The sequence below is a fragment of the Lepus europaeus genome, chromosome X, assembly GCF_033115175.1.
Source record: "Lepus europaeus isolate LE1 chromosome X, mLepTim1.pri, whole genome shotgun sequence".
NCBI classification, from domain to species: Eukaryota; Metazoa; Chordata; class Mammalia; order Lagomorpha; family Leporidae; genus Lepus; species Lepus europaeus.
In genome coordinates, this window is record NC_084850.1 from 102,594,216 (window position 1) to 102,602,433 (window position 8,218).

The 8,218-nt window shown below is 45.3% G+C and overlaps 1 pseudogene; it reads left to right on the forward strand.

Moving 5' to 3' along the window:
• Positions 1-2,855: 2,855 nt before the first annotated feature.
• On the forward strand, positions 2,856-3,505 carry LOC133752814 (dual specificity protein phosphatase 18-like; annotated as a pseudogene).
• The last annotated feature ends 4,713 nt before the right edge of the window (positions 3,506-8,218 follow it).

The window sequence follows — 8,218 nt, forward strand, 5'->3', positions numbered from 1 at the left end:
TCTCTCTCTCCCTCTCTCTCCCTCTCTCTCTCTGCCTGTCTTTCCCTTTTCCTCTTTCTCTGTAAGTTCTGCCTTCCAAATAAATAAAATAAATCTTTTAAAAAGTTATTGAAAATGTGTAATGAAAAAAACTACCAGGGCTGGCGCTGTGGCGTAGCAGGTAAAGCCGCCGCCTACAGTGCCAGCATCCCATATGGGCTCTGGTTCGAGTCCCGGCTGCTCCACTTCCCATCCAGCTCTCTGTTATGGCCTGGGAAAGCAGTAGAAGATGGCCCAAATCCTTGGGCCCCTGCACCCCTGTGGGAGACCTGGAGGAAGCTCCTGGCTCCTGCCTTCAGATTGGCTCAGCTCTGGCCATTGTGGCCATTTGGGGAGTGAACCAGCAGGTGGAAGACTCTCTCTCTCTCTCTGCCTCTCCTTCTCTCTCTGTGTAACTCTGACTTTCAAATAAATAAATCTTTGAAACAAACAAACAAAAGCCTGATGTCTATCAGCCACTAGGATGGACTCGAAATTAAAAAAAAAAAAAGAAAGAAAAACTGCATAGATTTAAAAACTTTCTTAAACAAAAATAGGCTTCTTTTTAAAAATATTTTATCTATGGGAAAGGCACAATGACAGAGAGGGTGAGAGATCTTCCATTCACTGGTTCAGTCCCCAAAGGGCTGCAATGGCTCCTGCTGGGCCAGCTGAAGCCAGGAGCTCAGAAACTCCACCCAGATCCCCCACATGGGTGCAGGGGCCCAAGAACTTGGGCCATCTTCCACTGCTTTCCCAGGCCATAGCAGAGAGCTGGATTGGAAGTGGAGCAGCCAGGACTTGAACCTATGCTCTGATATGGAATGCTAGTATTTCAAGCAGCTTCACCTGCTGTGCCACAACACTGGCCTCCAATAAACTTATCCTTTACTTCCATTTTCCATGGATTTTAAAAGTCCTTTCATATGTATGTAAATTCATAGATTAAATGTAGATTAAAATGTCTGGAAGGATACAGACCAAACTGGTAATAGTAGTTACCAGGGGGAGTGGGGATCAGCGAGGATTTTAGATTTATTTTCAGCCTCCTTTTTCAGAGAGGATAAAACTATATTATTTGCATAATTAGTAATTAATAATAAAACAAAAATAACCTATGAATCTGCCAAGCCACATGAGTCTGATACTGAAAAGGATTTAAGATGTGCTTCATTTTTCCTCAAAAATTATTTCACACTTGTGAGGCCTGGTGACACCTAATCCTTGTTCAGGACTTCCCCTGCATGAGTCATAGAAGTATTCTCAAGATAAAATTGGGAAAACTCGCTGATTTTTCAAATAAAAACATGATTATAAAAACACAGACATTTTGTGGGCACTCATAGTTGAAATGATAACATCTGAAAATGATCTTCGGGGCAGCCATTGTGGTGCAGTGGGTTAAGCTGCCATGTGGGACACCTGTATCTTATATTAGAGTGCTGGGTTCGAGTCCCAGCTACTCCTTTTCTGACCCAGCTACTTGTTAATGCACCTGGGAAAGCAGCAGAAGATAGCCTAAGTACTTGGGTTGCTACCACTCAGGTGAGAGACTGGGATGGAGTTCCTGACTTCTAGCTTCAGCATGGCCCAGCCTCAGCTGTTATCAGCATTTGGCAAATGAACCAGTGGACAGAAGAACTCTGTCTCTTGGCCAGCGCCATGGCTCAACAGGCTAATCCTCCGCCTTGCGGCGCCGGCACACCGGGTTCTAGTCCCGGTCAGGGCGCCAGATTCTGTCCCGGTTACCCCTCTTCCAGGCCAGCTCTCTGCTGTGGCCCAGGAGTGCAGTGGAGGATGGCCCAAGTGCTTGGGCCCTGCACCCCATGGGAGACCAGGAGAAGCACCTGGCTCCTGCCTTCGGATCAGCGCGGTGTGCCGGCCACGGCGGCCATTGGAGGGTGAACCAACAGGAAAAGGAAGACCTTTCTCTCTGTCTCTCTCTAAAAAAAAAAAAAAAAAAACACTCTGTCTCTCCGTCTCTGTGTCATTCTGCCTCTCAAATAAACATAAATACCCTAAACAGTATCTTCTATGCACATAATTATAAAGGAACCTACAGTGGGAGAGTCTTATAGTGAAAATGATAAATTAACTCTGGACAGCTCACTTGATTCTTTGCTATATATTGATATCCAAAATAATGCCAACATGGGGCCGGCACTGTGGGTAAAGCCGCTGCCTGCAGTGTCGGCATCCCATATGGCGCTGGTTGGAGTCTCAGCTGCTCCACTTCCAATCCATCTCTCTGATATATGGCCTGGGAAAGCAGTGGAAGATGACTCAAGTCCTTGGGTCCCTGCGTCCACATGGGAGACCCGGAGGAGGCTCCTGGCTCCTGGCTTTGGATCAGCGCAGCTCCAGCCATCGGGGCCATCTGGGGAGTGAACCACTGGATGGAAGACCTCTCTGTCTCTCTCTCTGACTATACCTCTCTATAACGTGGCCTTTCAAATAAATAAATAAATATTTTTAAAAAAGAATGCCACCAGAGACTGGGAGGATGGAGCAGGCTGTGGTGAGCTGATTCCATGCGGCTTCTGCATCAGGATTGCTGGCCCCTGGTGAGCCAGGGCAAGGCTACACCAGGGCATAGAACTGAGGCTAGGATTACTCCAAAGACCCAGCCCAGCTGATTTCTCTCTGTGACGAGAGACCATTGCTATGGAAACCAGAGCTCTGGGCCAGCTGGGATTGTGGCCCAGGGATCCTAACTGGTCTTTGATCTCCCAGAGCTTTGCTGCGTGGCTGCTTCCCAAACAAACCCGCCAGCCCTCCCCCTGCAGGAGAGTTTTCCACGCAGAAAGATGCTGACCTCACGCCTCACCGACTTCTGACCCACCGCCTCCCTGACAGCACCCTCGTGTGCCTTTCCCATCCAGTTCCAGCAGCCCTCAATCAGCGGCCTCTCCCAGATCACCAGCAGCCTGTGTTTCTGCAATGGTGCAGCCGCCAGCAATGAGCGCCTGCTCTCCAGCAACCAGATCACCCCGGTGATCAACTCTCAGTGGAGGGAATGAACACCTTTTATAATGGTGTACAGTACACACATGTGTGGCTGGCCGACGTGCCCACTTCACTTCTCTATGATTTCTTTGACTCTATCACTGACCACATCCACAACGTGAAGATGAAGCAGGGCTGCTGCCCTGTGCCACCGCTGTGAACCACTCTGTGCCTTGCTTACTGGCAAAGTACCATGCCATATCCTTACTGGATGCCCATACGTGGAGAAGTCGTGCCAGCCCGCCATCCAGCCCAACAGTGGTTTTGAGGAGCAGCTCAGCCAGCATCAGCAGATAAGAACAGTGTGTACGTGGTCAGTTCCACAATGGCAATGGCCCCTGACATCTGTGAGAAGGAAGTGCATTTGATGATGCCACTGTGTACCATCCCACTAGGCCCTCTGTGGGGTCAGAGATACAGATGTGGTGTTCATCCTATGCCAAGCTTTGAACCTGAACATTCCACTTTTGCTGATGCATAACAAAACCAGATGATGGGTTTTTTAAGAGCAAGAAAAAAAGAGAGGATTACTATAGGCTTCAGCTTTGAAATCCCTGCCTTTGCAGATAAAACTCACTGTTATAAAATGGTGAAGATAAGATTTCTGATCTGTGAGTGGCAGGCTGTGGCTGTTGGCCTGAGGTTGGGGTGAGGTAGCTGGTACCCAAGACAAAGATACCAGTTGCCCAGTGCATGTGGCAGACCTGGGGTCCCACAGCCCTCCCTAAGAGTGACATACCTAGGAATGGGTCTGCCACAATCCCACCTTGTTCTTTCAAATCCAAAGCCAGGGCTGTAAGCATTGTGGCAGCCCTGCACTTGCCAAGCTACTGGAGAAGTGACCTTCAGGCTGTGCTCAGGAGCCTTGGGGGGCCCCAGGCCCCCTACTTTCATCTTTGCCATTGCAGCCTAACTGGTTTTCTAGATCAGACTTATGCATGAGATAGTTTTCTTTCTTTTTTTAAGACTTACTTATTTGAGAGGCAGGCAGAGTTACAGAGAGAGGTCTTTCATCCACTGGTTCATTCCCCGATTGGCTGCAACAGCCAGAGCTGGGCCGATCTGAAGTCAGGAACCAGGAGCTTCTTCTGGGTCTCCCATGTGGGTGCAGGGGACCAAACACTTGGGCTATAATCTACTGCTTTCCCAGGCCATTAGCAGGGAGCTGGATTAGAAGTGGAGCAGCCATGACATGAACTGGTGCCTTTATGGGATGCCAGCTCTATAGGCAGAGGCTTAACCTAGTATGCCAACGCCAGCCCCAAGATAGGTTTCAAAGAAAGCATTCCACTGAACAAAATTTCAGCCAAGAAAACATCCTTTTGAGTGCTTTAGTACATGGCCAGGTGTCAAAGAGCCCTTGGTAATTCTCTACCAAACTTTGATGAAAGGTGGCATTGGTCCAGGGCTCATGAGGAAAGCAGGCCTGCCATCAGGCCTTGGCTTGGAAGATGTCAGCTGTGGGACTCAGCCCTGTCACCTTGTCTTCATGTGACTTGGGGCATCTGGGGGGCCTCAGTGTCCTCATATGTCCAAACAATGAGCCTATTTCTCGTAGAGTTGTGAAGATTCCATGATTCCTTGGCGCAGTGCCTAGCACAAGGTGCGTGCTTACTTGGTATAAATGACAGCTGTCATCTGAGATGATACATTTTTGGGGCACACTGGTCCCAGGTCAGGATAGTCCTCATAACGGCATTCCCCTGTCTGTGCAAAGCCCTTTATTATTTACATAGTGCTCCTCCAAAAGTTACACTATGGGAAAAAGTTGGTTACCATCCTTTTGGACCCTACCACAGAGGAAGCCTAGACTTAGGAGCCTTTTCAGAGTCCCCATCATGTTTCATCTAGGTGTGACCTAGGGGTCCTGAAATGAGGGGGCACCACTGGCACTTCTCCCAAAAGGCCTTGTTTAGAATCACTGACCACTAGATCCAGCAACTGTGTCTGGCTGACTGTGGGGCTCCACAGGGACGTGTGTCAAAGGGACAAAGGGCTGTGCTCCACCAGAAGGCCCTGGAGTCCTCTGTGCCCGAGGCCCTAGCTCAAGACCAGCAATTCTCATCCAGAGGCTTTCAGACGAACAAAGGCACAATTGCTCCACCTGCTACAGAGCTGTGGCTCCAAAGCCCAGTGGAAACCAAAGCCCTTTTTTCTCCAAACCTACCTACACCCCCACTTTCACAAAGGGAGTGCCCATGGGTGCAATTTAGGGGAATCTGAATAAGAAGGAAAATCCCTGTTCTAGACTGAGCCTCTCATTTTACAGAGGGAAGAACATGCACATAGAACACTAGGGCAGAGCCCCCACAAAGCAATTTTTCTGGCAGAAACCCAGGTGGATAAGTTATCTTTTAAGGCATTTTTTTTAAAATGGTGATATGTAAGTTTTTAAAAATGTTTTCAAATTCTAATTTAACAAGTGTCAAATTAACTCTTTCAGATGTATGGGTCTGTGATTTGGAGACATGTACCGATTCATGTATTTACCACCACCATCCAGACACAGGACATCACCCCCCCAAATCCCCTCCTACTTCCCCTTTGTGGTTAAACCCTCACCCGGTCCGAGCCTCTGCCAAACAGGCATCTGCTCTCTGCTTCTGTAGACTTGCCTTTTCTAGAAGGTCGTGCACATAGAATCACACAGGATGTAAGCTGGAGGTGGCCTTCCTTCACGCAGCATCATGTCCTTGACACTCGTCCATGCCATTGCTTTTTATGACTGAATAGTGAGTGTTTCATTGTTTGAAGGACATTTGGGTGGTTTCCAGCTTTCAACAATTATGAATAAAGTTGCTATAAACCAACCAAAGAAACCAAACACTGCCACCTTATAAAACAATCTGCAAAAAATTAGAGAGAACTTTTAAATCACAAGACTTAACTTATAAAGGCTTACCTGTTCATGGAAGGAGGCAAAAAAATCAGTATTTATGGAGCATCTGCTATGTTCTAAGTATTTTACTTATATTTCTTTATTTAATTCTCCCCAAGCCCTCAAGATAGTAATCATTATTTTAACTTTATAGGTGAGCAAGTAAGGCTCAGAGAGAGAGACTATCTTGTCCAGTGTCATTAGTGGACAGTAGGAGAGTATTTCTAAAAGTTCATGGGCAAATGGAATTAAAAGATAAGTTTATTTGGTGCAAAAAGTATTTGAAATCCATGCAGAATTTTTTTTAATAATACACATTTCCATGCACTTTTAAAAGAGCCCTGTATACATGGATTTCAAGTTGTTTTGTACTAAAATAAACAGATCTTTTAATGCCATTTTCCACAAAGTTTTTGAAGTACTCTCATAGGCACACTACAAGAAAATGGTTTCTACTCTTGTATAGGTTTGAATATTTCAAAATACCTACTGTTTCCTTTTTTAGAAATAAGATATCACTTTTATTGCCCATTTTATATAAAAAGGTTTTTTTAACAATTTATTTATCTGAAAGACAAACTGACAAAGAGAGATCTTCCAGCTACTGGATCACTCTCCAAATGCCCACAACAACTAGGGCTAGGCCAGGTTGAAGCCAGGAGCCCAGAACTCCATCTGGGTCTCCCACATGGGTGGCAGGGGCGCAAGCAGTTGGGCCATCATTTACTGCCTTCCCAGGCATACCAGCAGGAAGCAGGATTGGAAGTGGAGCAGCTGGAAATCCAACTAGCACTCTGACATGGGATATGGGCATCCCAAGTGGCAGCTTAATCCACTGTGCCATAACATATACCCCCTTTTTTAAATTTTTAAAATTTCTAAAATTTTTGTTGATTTGGGGCCTGGCTTCATCCTGGCCTAATACAGGCTGTTGCAGACATTTGGAGAATGAACCAGTAGATGGAAGATGTCTCTCTCTCTCTCTCTCTCTCTCTCTCTCTATATATATATATATATATATATACCCACATATATACATATACACACAAGTACACACAAGTGTGTATATATATATATATGCCTTTTAAGTAGATGAAAATTAATAAACATTTTAAAATATTTATTTGAAAGGCAGAGATATCATCCATCTGGATTCACTTTCTAAGTGCCAGGCCAAGAGCCTAGAACCTGAAACCTGGCATCCTATCTGAGTCTCCCATGTGCATGGTAGGGACCCATGTACTTGGGCCATGATCCACTGCCTCCTAGGTGCATTATCAGGAAGCTGGATCGGAAATGTGGAGTAGTGGGGACTCAAACTAGGTACTCTAGTATTAGATACAGATGTCCTAAGCTGTGGTTTAACTCACTCACCACAATGTCATACCCCTAAAATTATTTTTTAATTCAATTTCCATGTTCTTTTGAGGTGCCTTCATACACACCCATTCTTGAGATCCTTCCTTATTAAATGTTAACATCAATTGAATTGAAGAATCAATTTTCTTACCAATTAACTGAAAACAGTTTAGTGGAATCAGGCCATCGCCTACACCAAATGAATGGGTTATAATCAGTCTGGCTTCCTTTTAGCACATAGTTAATAACTTTCATAGAACAAATATGTGTTAATGATGATGCCATAGATTGGTAATATTGACTCTGTCTCTTCTTGGAAACCTGTCTGAGCTTGTGATTTATTTTCACAGAGAACAGATGTTCTTTAGTGGAAGTTAAAAACAAAATCAAACACCAGACATCACTGTAATGGTTCATTTTATGTGTCAATATGACTAGGCTGTAGTCCGCAGTTATTCTATTAAACACTAATCTAGGTGTTCATTTTCCATTAACTTGTTTTGAGAGAGCGAGCGAGAGAGCACTCCCATCTGCAGGTCCACTCCCCAAATGCCCACCATGGCTGCAGCTGAGTTAGGCCAAAACTAAGAGCCAGGGAACTCAGTCCAGGTTCTCCCACATGGTTGGCAGGAACCCAATTACTTGGGCCATCACTGCTGCCCCCTAGGTTCTGCATTAGCAGGAAGCTGGAGTCAGTAGCCAGAGCTGGGCATGGAAGCCAGGCATGGAACCCAGACACTCTAATATGAGATGCAGGCCTTGTAACTGGTGTCTTCATTACTACCTCTTCAGGAACTTTTAGAAGTACCCTCATTTCTCTGGTAGAATCCCGACTGATACAATCACCATCTTTACTTTTATATGTAAATCAAGACTCTATATACATTTTAGAAAAAAATAATTTTTGTGAACTTTTAATTTTCTCTTTATATTGGATTTTTCTAAACCAGAAGTTTT